We start from the raw sequence: 18,443 nt of genomic DNA, 5'->3' as shown, positions 1-18,443 counted from the left end.
TACGCAAACATTGATCGGCGCCGTTGTGTTTCTCGATTATTTTGACCAAAATTTTCCATATCCCACCTGATTTAATCTGACTCGCTCCAACGGCTCGCGATACCCTTAAACACCCTTGTCGTTACGTGAAAAACAATTAGAAAAATTAGCTTTTTCCGCGAAAGAGAAAGTTAACACAGAAATCCGAGGTTAAACGAAACTTGCCGGGACCTTGCGATTGTCATGGCCACCTTGACCAATCTCAACCTAAGTTGTTTTACGCAAGTTAGATACACGCTGGTGGAAAAGAGCACCACAAACTTGTTTCTAATTTTAAACGTCAAGGATTCGCCGAAGTATTATCATTTTTGTATGAATTATGAGGGTGACTTTGAAACATTGCGTACGCGCGAATGATACATGCATTGAACACAACAAAAGTTACTACGTACACGTCTAGTTATAAAATTAATTAGGTACTAAAAATTAATGTTCCATATACAGATAGATCGTCTATTCCACTCGGATCATTAAAGCAGCGTTGTGCAAATTTCTCCCATTTGCAATGTTGTGTCAGTTTTTAAAAAACTTCATTTGGCTCCTGTCGGAAGAATTAGGAAATGATTTACAACATACGTTAGTTACAGTAAATGAAAAGACACTTTGTCTCTGTCAAATTTTTTTAGCAAATAGTGTAATTTGTTTATCACTTAATAGTCTGTCTGCGAGTTCCCAGTATAGGTATAATGTTTAATTCATATGTTTATTTTGTTGCATAATTTAATTTCGTGTAGATTTTGGAGATAAAAATACAAAAATCATACATAATACTATAATAGTTACTTTTAGAACCAACGTTTTTATTAAACATTAGTCACATAAACATTACAAAAATACAAACATCAAAGATACTTAATTAAAATAATTATTTTAGAAATTGTGTTAGAAAAAATTAACATTAGGCAACAAAGATTACTCAACAATACCTTCATGGCTTCATCTCCTGTAAGACTTAAAAAATGACATCGAATCTTCGGAAATAGCATTCATCTTTCTCGCAGAATTTTTTTTTCGTGTAGGTAGAGAGAGATTTTTTCATTGTTTCTATAGTAACTTGACATCTCCGACGTGGCAAAATCTTCTAAATTCTTGATCAAAGCTGGTTTTAACTTTCAGTTAAAAGGACTTTCTTTTTCGTATTATCCATCTTTATAATTGTGTTTTCTTCATCTTCATCTCTGTAAAGATTTAACATAATCAGCTTAGCTGGAGTTTTCCAATCAACTAAACCAATGTTTTTTTCTAAAACTCAATATTGGGGGCGTTTGTTTTGCATTCTTTACAATACCAACCAACTCGTAAGGCTGGAACTGGTAATTTCAATGTCACCACGACCTTGCATAGAGTCGCATTCCATTTGAAAATGAAAAAATGGTTTTGTTTGGTAAAACTGCACTGCACAAATAAACATTGCAGCGACAAACTTGTTTTTGTTTTAACCACCGCATGTTTGTTTCGCAACCTCTTTAGATAATTAAACAAACATGACGCTATTTCTCACGGCCCACCTTCGACTTCCATCCACCTGTAACGTTTTCCAATATTATTTTTTGCATAGTGATCAAATTACAGGACTTTTTTTGACGAAAAATCGTATGGAATTGTGCAAGAGTGCATCCTATCTACAGTCCGGATTTGACGCCTTCCGACTTTTATCTGTTTCGAGACACATTCGGGGTCGCAGTTTTGATTTGGATGAAGCTACCGTTGGCGCCTTTTTTGCAGACAAGGAAGAAATGTTTTTTCCAACGCTGTTAGTTCCTTAAAAGACAAATGGATTAAGTGCTTTGATGTTAGGGGAGACTGCATTGAAAAATAAAATACTCAACACAATTGCATGTCGTTTGTTTCAGTCCGAGGTAGACTTGATCCCTCGTATCGATACTTTCTTGTTTTACCTGGAATACTTAAATGTAAATTAAAAAAAAATTGCTGTGACTAGCACAGGTACCACCCTTTTATTATGCCATATAATTTGGTTTCAATCGGTTCAGTCATTTAGCTAGAAATGAGAGTACAGACAGACCGACATCGAGATTTTGTCTGATTGGGATTCTTGGTGCCTCAAAACGTGTATTTTTTACCCCAATGCAATACCTACCTCCTTTATTAACGTGGGGGTGCGGTAATATGAATACAGTGTTACATATAAGTATGTAAAAACAAATTGGGTGGTAGAGGGGATCAAAACAAGCATTTTTTCCAAATAAACCTAGGGTGCAACGCGTTTCGCACAAAAGTGGTGAAATTTGCATTTCTTCTTTTAATTTTTAAATAGGTTTTCTGGTATAACCTTTCTGTTTTGCAAAATTTTTATCAAAATTATTACCACGAAAGGACGCACCCCTAAATGAGGATATGAAAAAAATTCTGATTTCGACGAAATTTGGACACTTTGTAACCCGAAGAAGCGAAGGCAAATCTTCAAATTAGTATCACTTTTGGTTGAAGAGTGATTTTAAAAAGCTGTTCGACAATTTTGTATGAACCAGGGTATGAACACAACGAATTTCGTGGAATTCTCTCCATTTTCGTTGTCCGACCAAGAATTGCAGTGGAATTTTTTTTTCGAATTTTCAAAAACTATGAATACACCGAAGAGTGTTGAAGACCGAGGACGCAGAGGTTTAAGCCCTCCGGGCCAATCCGTCTTTAATACTTTCTTGTTCATGCACTATTTTAGCTCTTATTAAAATGACCGTATGATATGATAGTAAGACTCCTGGAATCATTTTCGGTTAGGAGAACGTATTCTAGAAACCGAAAAAATATTCACATACGTGAAATTACGTAGTTTTTTTTATTATTTTGCACAAATTTGTACTGCTAAAAAGGTATAAGCTGTAGCTAAACATTGGTTCTAACGATTTAACGGTGAAGCAGTACAAAAAAATAGAGGAATTAAGAAATATGACGAGAGTAATAGTAGGAGCTCCAACTAAAACGATTCGTAACAGTTCCAGTTTCAAACGTTTCATTTCCACCACTTTTAGGGCATTTTTGATCATTGAATGACAGATTTTAAACTTGTCAAATTTTTTTTGGACGAAGCCCATTACATTAGGTAACAGTGATTCGCAAACTGAACTCTTAATCTATATACAGTTTATTGATAAGTGTAGCCTTGAACTTGGAATATAATTTTAAAGAGGCACGTAACATCTACATTTCATCATAGGACTACCATAAATCTTTACAATTTTGGGTAACTGTAACAGTTTATTTGCCCCGTCCCCTTCCCAAATTTTACGTGGGCTTTCATCTATGTCGAACAAATTCGAGTTCTCAAAATTGGTAAAACTACACTACGTGGGGATTTTCACACCTAGAAGGCATAAAATGCGCGATGATTATGTAACAAAAACTCGAGGTCGATATCTGGTCTAATGGCCAGTTTGTAAACAAACGGATGAGAGTGAACAAGCACGATGACAACTAAATCCCCAACTGAAAACTGTACGTGTGTAATTTTGTTATAAACATTCCATCCATGATTGTAATTCTGAAATAAGGGTTCTCTACTTTACAATTCCGGCGAAGTTATCCAAAGTAGGTAAACGTGAAAAATTTTTTTGAACTTGTTTTTGGTCGCCTGTTTTGATGGAACTATTTTTATCGGGCTCTTTTGGTGGAGCGCGATTCGAAAGCAGCTGATTAGCTGGTAATTGTTACGTAAACTTCTGGAATTCTTTTTTTGCACGTTTTACATAGCTCAATGTACCAAAACTAAATGATGTAAGGAATTTTGTCAAAAGAAAAGAAAATCATCCAATTACACTATCTTTTCGTCACCCCATCTTTTCAGTTTGCTAGCGGACTCAAGACTTGCCTGGTAGATTTCCACATCTTGGCTCAAAAGTCGAGTACCCGAATGTCCCTGGTTTAAATTGTTACGCGTGGAAAAAATTTCTGATAAACGTCGTTATGCAATTAATCATATATTGTTTACTACTTCCAAGCAAATGATAGTTGCATTTTTTGGTGGCAGTTTGCTTTACGAGTTAATAAATGATTCGTAATGGATTAATAGATTGGCTGTAGCTGTATATTTTGGGGTTTCTGTATTTAAATCCTAAGTGATAATGCCCCCTTTGTGCAAAATACTGTTTATAGAAAGCCCCATTTTGAGAACAATAGTCAACATTTGGGTAGTGCCATCAGTGCATTTAATGTAAACAAATAGATACCAGATGTGGATATACCTACCTATACAGGGTGGTGACTTGCGTAACACATCATAGGGATTCATAACATGCGATTATTGGCTCCCCAAATTATTTTAGAGCAAAAATGTATTAAGGTTTTTTGTAGAAAAACATTTTTTACTTTAATCAACCGTATTAGTTTTAAATTTTTTGCATAATAAAGACGGAAAATTGGAAAAATAAAACCCAGATCGTTTTCAATAATCTGTGATGCCATGGAATTTTATCATACAAAACTACGCCAACATCCGTCATGCCATGGAATGTCTGCTATAAAACAAATCAAATTCTATCAAAAAGTATTATATTTAGAACAGCGAATTCAACATAAAGAAAGACCAAATTACTAAAAACGGATTCCTAATATAACAATTTACAATAAATGTTCGAAGTCATCATTAACTGCAAGACAGTAACCAAGTGGATCATAAAATCCATTTCGAACTGCTGCTAATTGATAACTGGATATCTTTTTGTTTTAGAAAATTCCATGGCATCGCAGATTATTGAAAAAGATGCGGGTTTTATTTTTCCAATTTTCCGTCTTTATATGAAAAAAATTGAAAACTAATACCACAGATTTAAATATATAAATCTGTGCTAATACGGTTAATGGGTGTAAAAAAAGTTTCTACAAAAAACTTTAATACATTTTTGCTCTAAAATAATTTGGGGAGCCAATAATCGCATGTTATGAATTTTACATTGAAATCCCTATGATGCGTTACGCAAGTCACCACCCTCAGCTACCGATATTTGTAAACCTCAAAGTGTAGTTTTCATTCTTAAAGTCAAGGGAATCGGATACCCTACAAAACCAATTACTAGGGATTCTGCATAGGCAAACCGCATAGACAGGGTTGGGAAAAATCTAAAGAAAATCCCGAACCTGGTCGTGATAGTGATCCCAACAAAAGATTAGTAACATCACTGTTAATTCGGGTCAAATTATACCTGTGCCCTCTAAAGGTATGTACGCGCACATAGATCTGCATCGAACGGACGGTATTCTACGCATTTTTTAATAGGGTATCGCACATAAATTATCCGCATCCGGAAGAAATTCAGTTTAGTTTTAAAATGTCTTCGAGTGGTGAAGGAATAGCTTTCGTTCTGGGAGAAAAGAATTTTCAAAAAGCGCAGGAAACCCCTAAAGCTGATCTAAAAAAAACGACAGAACACCTCGGTGTGACTCGACGGGGTCATTGGATTTGAGCATTTGACCCATTTTCAATAGGCTTGTTATACAAATACATGTGGAAGAAAGGTCACTGTATAAAGTTTGAACCGAATCCGCCCAAGCGGTTGGCAGTTACTCTATTTTTGTATCAATGAACTGCCGCTTTACAATTTAGCAACTGACCCATATATGTTGACTACCGTTATACTCGTTCTGAATCTTGACTAGTACAAGGTCGCGTTGGTTTCCAATTTTTGTTCAAATTTGAGAGCAACGATTGCGTACGTCACTTCGAAATCAATCTGGTTCTCCACTTAAGCAAATGAGCGATTCCGGATTCCCAAATCAATATGTTGTTTTTTTGTTTGTTACTATGACTAAAAGATAAAGGCACTTGCACTTATCACTACTAAAACGAAGACACGTTTTCGAATGTTTTCGTAAACAAGAAACGGCAATATCAGCGTCCTTGGGTCGTTAATAAAAAAGATAGGCATCTGACAAATTGGGTTCGATTGGTCGAGGAAAGATGCACGTTTTGATACATTCGACCAAATTATATAATAAGGTCAGTTTAAAATCGGCTTATTCTTATCGGTGGCATTGTCTTAGTATCGTAATCTGAGAGAAAGCGAGAGGGTATAAAGTATGTAATGAGTGCATCAAATGAATGGAAACAATTGTCTTGCATTTATTCAGTAATACACATATACCGGGAGGGGTGTTGGTAAACATTTTGATTTTTGCAGGACAATCTGCACAATAAAGTTGCCAAGAACCAAATATTATGGTATTTTGAGGGTGCGCCTCCAACATCTCTTTGCACATATGTATTTCTTGTTTTAGGGCACATAAGAAGTTACCCTCATCTGTCACCCCTCTTCCCCTATCCGAGCTTGGGACCGACAGTGGTGTTCGCGAGATACTTAATCCACTGAAAGCCAGGGTAAAGACGCACGAGTGCTATTGGGGAGGTTGTTGGTTCGAATCTTCCTCAGACGCTTCGCAAAATGCCAGCATTATGTAGAAATCTACGAGGTGAATGCTGGAGCAGCACTCATCCCCTTCAGCATCCCAACTCCGTTCCTTCCGTTTCCATCCCTAACTTTACCTATCCTTACATTCTTCTCTGACTATAGAGGCTCTGGCAAGCCTGAGCAACCCGCCTCCAGAATCTCTATAGTCAGGAATGTCGAACTCTGTCGAAGGAACGAAACACGAAGATTTTTTCCCTTGGCGGAGTGGATAGGCCGCCACCAGCCCAAATTTGGTTTCCGTCGTCGATGGAATACCTATACCTATAGCCTAAAGGAGAATAGGGAGAAGAAAAGTGTGCGCATCATTTTAAACAAAAGCTCTATCTATTTGATAAGAAAAGAGCAAAACGAAAACGGAATTAAACATTTTATTACGTTCTCGGTCACTAATGTAACCGTATTTGGAAAAAGGCTCTATTCCACTGGAAAAACAAATGGAGGAAAATCGGAAACCCTGCTCGAATCTTAAAACACCAGTTCTACCAATAACGTTTTAATAGTTAGTTTCGTGAGATTCCGAAAGGTGAGAGAGACTGACAGATTTCTTAAATTCTTATCGTACTTTTTTGCGGATTTGCCTGGGAAGTAAATTACGCAATTTATCATCCCATCCATTGCAAATATATCAATGTTTCTATTTTATGCATCAAATTATATTCGTTTAAAGGAGATAAGGGTGAATATGCAAATTATGTAAATATTCGGAACACAATGTCACTTTTTCGCCAGCAAAGCGCGAAGGAAAGGGAGGCTAAACGACCGCATCCTACAAAAATGGAAAAACAATTGCAATTTCCATCGAAACAATTGATGTAGATTCAACTGTCCGAAAAAAAGCGATGATCAAGTGATATACGCGTTCATGTGAGCAGTGAGGAAGATAAAGTGAAATCCGTTAATTACAACCGCGCTTGCGATCTCCAAATAAACATAACAATTGGGTCAAACAGCGTTACCTTTAAAATTTATGTAGGTAGTATTATTGATTTGACCGTTTCCCGGGGGTTGCATTACGAAACTCGGAGTTTAAGCTAAATTTGGACGAGTACCTCGAAGAGTTTTCCCCCGAAGCTAAAAATAAAGGGTGGCTACCTATGTATAAACCACAACGGCGCGTAGAGTACCTACAAAAACGAAATTCGTTAATGACGCACATCGCCCATGGTTACCCGGGCCAAAATTTGTTGCGTACGTTCGATTCAGTCAACGTCCTTTGGGAGAGGGGGAGAGGTCGTTCAACCCTACACGTGGTGAAGAGGGAGAGTAACGCCCTACATTACTTGCACGCTCTTTACCCTTCTTTCCAGGACCAGCCCTCCAAAATTGAAAGTGTCCAGCATCGTCGCGCAGCACAGGATTTTCCTGTTTACGTTACGCAAGTAGCGGCAAAACAAAAGAAAATAAATCGCTTTCAATCGTTTTCAATTCAGTATTTATGTGAACTGCACTGTAAACAAATGATTATTGCATTAGTGACCTTAATCTGTCATTCAGCGTGATTCACTTTTTGCAAGAGCTGTTTTACACCATACTCCAATATAAAGATTAGATAGGTTCACTACACTCAACCTAATTTTGACAAGAATCCACTTACAGAAAGATGTGCAGTGCAGATAATGAAAATCTTAGAGCACAGTTTTTCGACTACGTCCCTTAGATATAGCGTGGCTTATGACGAAAAAGTGCCAGTCACAGTAGGTGGATATGCCGCCACTTACCTACCCCATATTATTAATTTGTATTTAAATCAGTGCTGAATGACTTAAAAAAACGCAACCATTTCATTGGATTTGCATAGCTTTTTTTTTTTACCATAAATTAAGCAGGGAACAAACACCTTTGTTCCAGCCAGCATGTCACTTCAATCGAACCAAAGTACAGATAGTGAATAATTAACTGCCAATCAAGTACGCCGCATTTCGCGAAAACCCTAATATCGGGAGACGAATTTACGTTTGTCGTTTGATTTTCTCAACAAAATAGGACAATGATGCGATGCCCTTAAGTTAGGAACTGTGGACATTTCAGGCACTCTAGTTGATCAGAACACAAAACGAATGAATTAACTTTTATGGTAATGGGACAAGCAGGTGATATCTCTAAAGAGATGGCGCTGATTTTTTAAAGGAAAATATATCTATATTAATTAATATGCAGGTTCCATTTTCAAGGAAAATTGGTCCATAGGTATTCTCGCACGATTGGGGCGTTATGGGCGGGTGCACCATTCTGGTGAAAGCAACAGTTTCCAACTGTTGATTTTTTTTGTGTGCCGTACATCGTTGTATTCGTAATCAAAAATGCTATTAAGTATAGTATGTACCTACTTTTTTACGGATTATATAAAAACTAAAGTTGATGATAATTTCTCCGAAACGAAACGTTGTGTTGAAAATCCCTCAACCCTGTCTTGAAGAGCTAAAATAGTCGCAAAGAGTGTTTTTTAATACATTTTTTTCACTACTAGCGTATGATGACATGATTATTGTAACCTTTTTTCCACTTGTAAAGTAGACTTTTTCGGCAGTTATTCAAAGTGGTTAATAATGTGGTCATTATTAACTATTAGTCAATAATGAGAACTGTCACGCTGTCACCATGCGTCATTTCCAGAGAAATTACATACTTAAAATGTCCGCATTTTGAAAAACTTTGAACGAAATTACACTTCGAAAATATCTCATTGACAGAACAAAATACGGCCCGCTTGACTTCTACTTCCACGTACTTGATTCATTGACATGTTAAATTAATAAACAAACAATTCTGTCCAACATTCTTAAAAATGTAATGCTAATTTAGAGGACTTCAAGTGCTAGCAGTGAAAAAAATAGTATATATACCATGGTACAGAAATCTATTATTGCTAATAATACTGGACTTCTCTACCTTGGTAAGGGTGGTGACTTGCGTAACGCATCATAGGGATTTCACTGTAAAATTCATAACATGCGATTATTGGCTCCCCAAATTATTTTAGAGCAAAAATGTATTAAGGTTTTTTGTAGAAAAAAAATTTTTACGTCAATCAACCGTATTAGTCTTCAATTTTTTGCATAATAAAGACGGAAAATTGGAAAAATAAAACCCGCATCTTACCTATTCAATAATCTACGATGCCATGGAATTTTTTAAAACAAAAAGATATTCAGTTGTATCAATTAGCAGCAGTTCGAAATGGATTTTATGATCGACTTGATTACTGTTTTGCGTTCATGGTGACTTATCCGAACATTTATTGTAAATTGTTATATTAATATTAGGAATTAGGAAACCGTTTTTAGTAATTTGGTCTTTCTTTATGTTGAATTCGCTGTTCTAAATATAATACTTTTTGATAGAATTTGATTCCATGGCATGACGGATATTGGCTTAGTTTTTTTTATTATAAAATTCCATGGCATCACAGATTATTGAAAAAGGTGGGGGTTTATTTTTCCAATTTTCCGTCTTTAGTAAGCAACAAATTGAAAACTAATACGGTTGATTGGCGTAAAAAATGTTTTTCTACAAAAAACCTTAATACATTTTTGCTCTAAAATAATTTGGGGAGCCAATAATCGCATGTTACGAATTTTACATTGAAATCCCTATGATGCGTTACGCAAGTCACCACCCTATATATAATGTACTTACTATTGTTGAGATGTTAACCACAGATGTTGTAGTAAAAATCAGATGTGCGCATGCGCAGATTGCGTAATTCCAACTTTCTTAATTATGGAGAATATTGCATATAGTCAATTAAATGTGCGCATGTGCGGACAGCCCAATGTCAATTTTCTAACTTGTGTAGATATTCTTTTTGAAATTTTAATTACAGGTTCTAATAGGAACAAACATAGTGCATATAGACAATGACAACGCAAAAGTTACTCGCCTTAGGGCGAAAACCTTTTTACTTGTTTATTATTTCGTTTTTTTGTTTTGTGCGTTCTATAGCGATGAAACTGTTAATAATAAGCATTAAACCTCTTAAATGGAAATGAAGCCCATAATTAGTAACACTACAGTGAAGTATCATTACTTCAACATTCAAGTACTATACTAAAACACTTGACTTTATATCTATACTTACTTATATTTTTGTAAATGTTCGGTACTATATTATGGTGTCTACTACAGCGCTCCTTAAGACACCCTGAAGAGGAAAATGAGGGAAGTTTTAGGGAAACTTGAAGAGAATTTGAGGAGAAACTTGACGAAACCTGGAAACAAGAGCTTGAGGGGAAACTTGTGGAGCTAGAGATGAACTAGCTTAAGGAGAAATTGAAGAAAAATGGTATTTAAGAGCCTCCTGCGAAGAATAGCCGATCGCGTTAAAAATTTACAAAATGGGCTAATGACAAATATCAAAAGTAAGGATCTATTTTACTACCTATGTAAACGGATATTCGTAATAATGGATGAAATGGATCTACCGATGAAATGTAAAACAAGTAGGTATTCTTTTTTAAACCGAAATAGGTTAGTAAATGGTTGGGTTATGTCTCGTCCAGACATTGTGAGTTCTTTCCTGCAAAAAACCGTTTTCGAGATATTCGCTGTTAAAGTTTTGACATCTCTAATGGATATATTGCTTCCAGACGTCCCATGCGCCCTTTGTGAGTACCCTCATCCGACAATCTGTTCTTGAGATATAAGGAATTATATCAGATCACGGTAAGGGGTCGACCAGAAGGACTATGGTTGGTAGAAATTAATTCCTTTCGTTGAGCCCTTTAAGCCTGATGTCTACCTTCCCTGGATTATGAAGTTTAATGTAGACGGTTTTAGGAAAAGTAACTACATTCTCAGATCAGAATTTCAGAAATTTCTGAGGAACTTACAGCACCCTTACGAAGAAATTGAACCATCTTGAGGCGAATATGAAGGGAAGATGAAGATAATCGTGGAGAATTTTCATTTTCTTCTTCTTCAGCTCTTCTTGACTCTTCTCCTCGACTTACCTTCTTCATCTAACACCTACTCTCCCAAGTTTTCACAGACCAGGTCTTCTACTTGATCTTCCTCGCTGCCGTTTCCCCTCCACCTGCATTCTGCTCACGCTTCTTCCAACATATCGCCCATCCCTTCTCATTACATGTCCAAACCATTCCAGTCTATGCTCTTAAACTTTTCTCGAGAGTTTAGTCCCTTCGCACATCTCCCTCATTGTATCATTCCGAATCGTATCTCTCCCAATTCTTCCTATCGCCCACCTCAACATTATCTCTCAGCCACCTCCAATCTCTTTCCGTCGGTCTTCTTTATCATTTTTCAAGCATCTAATCATAAAGTTGAAGGTGACATAAGAACAACTTCAATTGAATTGATAGAAACTAGCGACAGGCTTGAGAGGAAATTTGAAGAGCAGAAAATGAAGGAATTGGGAAACGGGCGTAAAAGTAGTAGAAGAATTTGATGAAAGTTTCAAGAACGTTTGAGGGATACACGTAGACTTCAGTTTACACCTTCTAGGTCCTTAGCAATTTCCATTCTTCTTCTTGTTTAAGTATGTAACATCTATGTGAATAATTTTTAGATCTAGGTGTGTGTTATAACTCCAAGATACGCTTAAAATAATCGGCGTGCAGATGGAGATAAACAAATGTATTTTTAAAAATTGTCATTTAATAATATTAGGAAGTGCATGCGGAAGGTCCTTGCACTTTAATGCGTTAGGGACAACACGAAGCGCGAAGAGCACATTAAGATAGTTCCCGGGTTCATTGGTAGAACTAGGGTAAGCATTGCAGCTTACGCCGGGTTCGGCACGTGGACGTAAGATACACGTGCAAGTTCATTGACCTCCACCATTCAGAGGGTCCTTATTGATCGACTTCCAAATATTAGAAGTTAAAAACACTACGACAGAGCGCGTATCAAGGGAGTATTTGTTAGGGGCGAAGCGTAAGAAATGTCGACGCAAATTAATGCACGGGTCTCCCTTAGAACTAAATCCACTATCGAAGGAGATGGCAGCGTTGCATTCGGGGAGATTGCATAAATCGACATTCATTATGATGAGGGATGTGGTCCGAGGACCACTGCTTGGTTATAAATGAACGTGGAAGTTACATAAGAAGTGCAGTATAAAAAGGATCAACGACCCCGGTCTGCTTTTAAAAATGTTTACTAGTCATTGCAATGCAACTTAAATCGAATGGAATATTTTCCAAAATGTTACCTAGGTACATGACGTGCGAGCTCTTATCGCAGGTATTGCATATGGATTGTGTTGACGTGAAAATCCGCGAACCCGCAATGATTTGCGAAATTCTTTTAAAATGCCTCATGTGTCGAATTTTTTTAATAATCCGCATGTTCCGATGGGGAGGTTTCATTTTAAGTATAAGTACTCGAAATAATTCTACCCGTTTCTGTTTATTTTCAAAAGAACCGATGATTTACATAAAGCGCATTTCAAACAGGTATTATGTAAACTAAACAACTCGCGCGGTACGTTTGGTGTCCGAAATTTGGCTTCTCGAATATCGAGCTTTTCCATATTTTGCAAACACGATTTGTTCCTATTTTGCGCAAATTAAACATGATAATTGCAAGCTCTCTGGGGCATCAAGGTAAATCATTTCAATGTTCTCTCAACGAATAACGATTTTAACGTATGCACATAGTCAACAAATATGCACCTAATTCAAATCTTATACATTGAATTAATGCGTTTAGGCGTGTTTCTAAGGAAATCGGAGTCATATCGCCTGATAGTTCTAGTTATGCTTAGGAGCAAGCCTTCTTTAGACTTAGAATTACATCCTGCCATAAAAAAATTCTGCCATCTAAAAGTGAAAAAAATATTGAATAGTAGGTACGTCCAAACACTTCTTCAACAGAACTTTTACCTAGAAATTATCGAAAGAAATCGCTTATACAGTTGGCATCTTATACACTGTGTTCAAGATAAGGATTTTATGATGGGGATCTCGGAAACCACTGAAGATACGAAGATTGTCAACTTAGGGAAAAAGCCGGAATTAAAGAGTTATTATCATGCTTTAAACAAAACCAGAAAATTCCAATCACTTCCGAAGATATGCCAGAAAAACCGAAATTGGCCGATTTCGTTTTTATAAATATGTTAAATTTGTTCATTTCAGAATTGAGAGAAGGTTTCTAGTCACAACCCAAAAATTCCAATGCGCTTGGTATAAAAAATAATAAAAAAGCTTCAAATTGTATGTAAAATATCGATTTCCCATTACCTACAACATGCTACAATGTATTTCGTTGGTCGTTCTCGCATTGAAACAAAGCCGAAAATGTGTAACTTTGAAATATTATATCATTACCAGAGTACCAGATCGAATTCAGGCCATTAGGGTGAGATATGTGATTCAAGAGCCTTTCCTTCCCATAGATTGTCAATGGATGAAGAGGGTTAAAGAAATTCGTTAAATGAGGCAGAGCTTGCCCATTATTTCCACTGAGCGTGTTGCTTTTTTATCTAGAAGAGTTAATCAAATCCAAAGCAACGGTCATGCTATATCTAATTACTCTTACCAGCACAACACATAAAATGAACATAAACTACATAAGAACGGTACCGACTTGAGTAAATGTTTTCAGTTTTCTATGCCATAATATTCCAAGCCCAGCAATTTTTGATTTTTTTAGTTTATATAAAATCTATGGGGATCGTTTGCATTACTCAATTTAATTCCCCAAGTGATCACTACCACATCTAAAGGGTTACTTTTCTTTTATAAATGATTTTGGCATAAACCCAACCCGTTGAATGAAAAATAACCCAATCCTAAAAACCTTACACAGCTTTCGCTTATTCAGTGATGGATTTACAATGGGTTAATAATGGTTATTGGTTTCGCTGGTGATTAATTCTAAAGATGTGTCTTGATCTGTAAATGGATTAAAAAACAACTCCAAAAAGTGATATTACTATTTCGAGCACTTTGGCATTTTTCCATCTTATATTCTCGTACGAAACAATTATAGTGAGTGCCAATATTCGAGTTCTAAAAGGTGGAAATCTTCAACCCTTGCAAATAGATTTGTGGAAAACTGATAAACATAGAAGCAAAAATTCTTCATTCGTACTATTGAATGGTGGATACAATAAAATGTAGGGAGGTGTATGTACTGTAATCGCCATAGTGAGGTGGGTAATGTAATCAGCTGATTAAGTTAAATATTTTTTGTAAGCAACGTGATAAAACTAATGAAATATTAACAGTGTTTTACACGGTTTTCTTACAGTGTAATGTAACAATAAGTACACAATGGAATGTCTGTTGCAGATAACCATCGACTGGGGTACCTACCGGCAATAAAAACTTCAATAAGAAGTTGAAATGGTTTATGAATGAACGGTGAAAGTTCAGGTGAACGAAGGGTGCACATGAAATATTGAAAACCTGCAAAAACATATCACGACCCTTGAGATGTAGGTAACTAATCTGATGAATGGGTGTTGGCAAATATAGAATTCACCAATAGGTGTAAACGAAAAAAGGGGGTTGCGTCTTGATTGAACTTTAGAAGTGGGTAAAACATGTGTCACTTACATTCAACCCTTCAATAACCGCAGGTTAACGTTACTATATTACACGCGTATACTAGAAGTCCATAAGGATACACACGTGTCGTCGGGTCCTCGACCTAGCGACCTACAAGAGGTGTACTTAATGCATATCGGCATATCGAGTACAGAAAAAGTGCATTGAATGCATAATAAATTTTAGGCCGTTAGTACCGCTTCCTTACACAATGAAATTCTTATTGTCTTTGTCGTGAAACCAAAATTGTATTTCTCAATTCTAAATTTCAACTGGTCAACTAAAGGAACTAATCATCAATGATACGCGTGTGGTGTCAAGAAACACTTCAAAGAAATATATCCGAATAAATGCATTGACCTCTGTATTGCATGGCTATCGTAACCAAAATAAATGAAGGAGTCACAAGCGAGCCTAAGTTATGGACCACTGTCGAGATTTCGAAATGCGGTTCAAAGACCTTCAAACTATATTAACTTTATGCAGTTAACGTCCTGTAATTTCCCTATTGGAATCAAATGAATTTCGGAAGCAAGACAGCATTTGCTATATTTTTTGGTAGTTTCCGTTTCTGCAATTCAAGTAGCGGAATTTTTCTCATTTTTGCCAACTCTTCAGTCTATCTTGCAGAAATATTTATTTTTCGGTCGATCTAAAACAAGCTGGATTGTTTTAGAAGCAAGTCTTTGGTATACTATGCGATCAAAAATGAGTTGCTGTCGAGTTACCTTTGGATTTTTTGTTTACATGAGAAATCGTATTTAACTTGAACTTCCAAAGGCGACTCGACGCCACTCATTTTTGATCGTCCGTTAGTTTGTCCGCTTAATATATAAGCATTGTTTCCTAATCAAAGATCGTAATTTTTCTTGCCAGCTCTCTAAGCTATCTTTACGTCCTCTTTAGATCGCTTTCAATTCTTCCCCCATCCCTAGCTCGTACCCCTTCCACGTCTTCAACCCCTCCTTCTCCAAATTCTCTGCATCTCCTTCAGACGTTGTTCATGTTTCTTTTACGTCGACTTTATCCCATCTCTCTTTTCAACTGCTTTACATTTCCCTTGCTTTTATCTTTTATTCACATCTCTGTTACGGCCCATTTAAGCTTTCTTCACTTTCCGTTTCTTTTGCATTCCTCCTTCTCTTCCTGAAGTTGCTCTTCCCCTTCACATGCATCAACACATGATGTTTGTTTTTGATTCAACTGGCACTATATCCAGCTTTCATAATTGTCTTGAGATTTTAATATTCTCCTACTCATTAGGCCTGTACGTGCGAATATCAAGAATATAGTGATCAATGAACTTTTGGATATCTTTTGCCCTTGTGTCAAAAGTAAAATTAATTCTGATCATTCAGATTTTTATTAATGGATAGCAAGAGCTATATAGGTAATAGAGCGCACTCGAGAAAAACCAAATGCAACTTTGGGTACATTGAGGCGACAGAATATATAAATTCAGAGCGATGGAATTTGCCTCATTTTAATGATGGGGGTTCACATTTTCACTCTCTTTTTCTCTCTTTTCATTTCATTTCATTTGGTTCTTTCGTTCTGTCTTATCATATGCAATATCGAGGTCGATGCAATGTAAGAAAGAGACGGCAACTTTGGGTTCAATTGACCACATTCCGCTAGTGCAGTCTTATCGTACAATGGATAGGAAAAAAATATAGGCATAGAAGATAATTGTAGAGGACTAAATTTCCCACAAAAATACTGAGGCAACATATATGCGTCTATCTTCAACCGTTTATTTACTTTTCTATATCTGCCTGTAGACAAATAACTTTAGATAGGTACTCATAAAGCCATGTGATTTTGAAACAGCACCAAACCAAATTTGCACACAGTCGATCCATTGCTATCTTCTGTAAAGAATTACTAGTTTCGTTATACCTACTTTACCTATAGCACAGATTTAAATATACTGCTTAATTAAATCTGTGCCTAACTACCGAATGTTCCTCTGGACCTAAAAACAGCTCAAAGTGGGAATTTCTGGTGCACAACTCTAATATGAATGGTTCCTATGGCACAAGGAGATCGTTGCATAGTTTCCTTATTTTATAGTTGAAGTGGCGAGGGTGAAAAAAGTGAAGGTGGAAAGCTATCGTAAAAAGTCTAGAAAAGTTTTATCTGTTAAACAGATGTACCTACACACAGTGAGCCAAAGTTATTTGCAACCCTTTTATATATTTAAAATTTAAAATACCAGCGTAAAAACTTAACTCACTATAAGTGAGGGTCATTTTTATAAAAACTTGCATTTAAAGTAATTGCAAAAGTTACCCTGTTAATCTTACAATCAATAATATTAGTCTCGCCTGAAAGGCTACCCTTAAAATCGTATTCAAAATTCTTAAGCGTTTGCAGGAGAATCAAAGTCGTTCTGAAAGAGCTTCTCTTTTTGTTCCCTATGAAATTGATTGATACCATATAAGTATGTTTCCTCAGCTCGATCTACCATAGATGTAACCATTGAATAATATATTTATTATTCAATGATGTAACCAAAGGAGCAAGGAAATTTTTGCTTGTTTTAAGGCAAACGCCTAAATTTGTCATTAAACATAGTGGCAGTTTTTGAAAGACAATTACTTTAAGCTGTGTAATTTATCATTATCCATCCATTATTTAACTCAAATCGTTAATAAGGCCGTTACAAGGCAGTTGTAGATAAAGTAAATTTACTGTAGCTACTACAGTACTACAAAACCGCTATCATATGAATAATAATAAGTGGTAAAAATTACGTGCAGAAACGATAACTTGAACTTCTTTTTAAGATAATACCGAGGATAATCCTCCATTTGAATAAGTGCCGCCATCTTATAAGGGTCTGCCACCACCAGAAATGACGCGCTGCGGCTCAAAAAAGCTTAGAAATGCAATGTTTGCAATTTTTAACTATACCGTTTTAACTACAATTAGGTAATTACTGTAGGTAAATATTCGTTTACAAAACAACAAGGTTGAACTAGCTGTTTATGAGTTTCACAGAATTGTTGCACATAATATCATTGTATAAAGTGTATATCAGTACCTACTTTATACCAATGATAGTATGTTTAATTATCTCGTTTTATATAATTTTAAATCTATGAATATTAAAATTTAAAATCCGTATGAATTAAATGTATTAAATGAAAACACTGTGGTGACATCTTTTGAGTAACGTAATATCTGAGAATATTGCAGGCATTCTATTTAAAGTATACTGTTATACGAACTGTACGGCGATAATAGTGTAATTTGTGTGCAAACTTTGAATGGGTGCGCCCTCTATGGGCGATAGTGGATTATTTAATACATTTTCCAACACGATTTTTGCGTTTTCTTAGCCTACGACATTGATTATATACTCATAATCAATACTTACGAGCATTGATTTGGTGTGCATAATCACAGATATAATCAATGCTAAGAGCATTATCTTTGCATACGCCTATAAAAGTCGCGGTCTTTC

The sequence above is a fragment of the Photinus pyralis genome, unplaced genomic scaffold (assembly GCF_008802855.1).
Source record: "Photinus pyralis isolate 1611_PpyrPB1 unplaced genomic scaffold, Ppyr1.3 Ppyr1.4_LG5, whole genome shotgun sequence".
NCBI classification, from domain to species: Eukaryota; Metazoa; Arthropoda; class Insecta; order Coleoptera; family Lampyridae; genus Photinus; species Photinus pyralis.
This window is presented reverse-complemented; position numbering follows the sequence as displayed.